This window comes from Juglans regia, unplaced genomic scaffold (genome assembly GCF_001411555.2).
Source record: "Juglans regia cultivar Chandler unplaced genomic scaffold, Walnut 2.0 Scaffold_2299, whole genome shotgun sequence".
Lineage (NCBI taxonomy): Eukaryota > Viridiplantae > Streptophyta > Magnoliopsida > Fagales > Juglandaceae > Juglans > Juglans regia.
The window spans coordinates 1-205 of NW_023354162.1; the positions used below are offsets into that span (position 1 = coordinate 1).

The following is a 205-nucleotide window of genomic DNA, read 5'->3' on the forward strand; positions in this document are numbered from 1 at the left end:
CGGAAGGACGCTAGTATGTCGCTCAAGGATTATATGAATTTTAAGTAATTAGTTTGATGGGTGCGATCATACCAGCACTAATGCACCGGATCCCATCAGAGCTCGGCAGTTAAGCGTGCTTGGGCGAGAGTAGTACTAGGATGGGTGACCTCCTGGGAAGTCCTCGTGTTGCACCCCTCGTTTTTGTTTTTTCCGCCTTGCGAGA

At 49.3% G+C, this 205-nt stretch overlaps 1 non-coding gene across 1 annotated transcript; it reads left to right on the forward strand.

Annotated features, from left to right (window-relative positions):
- The first annotated feature begins 58 nt into the window (after window positions 1–58).
- On the forward strand, window positions 59–177 carry LOC118345325. Its single transcript, XR_004798881.1, has one exon. It is a non-coding gene; the product is annotated as a 5S ribosomal RNA (ribosomal RNA).
- The last annotated feature ends 28 nt before the right edge of the window (window positions 178–205 follow it).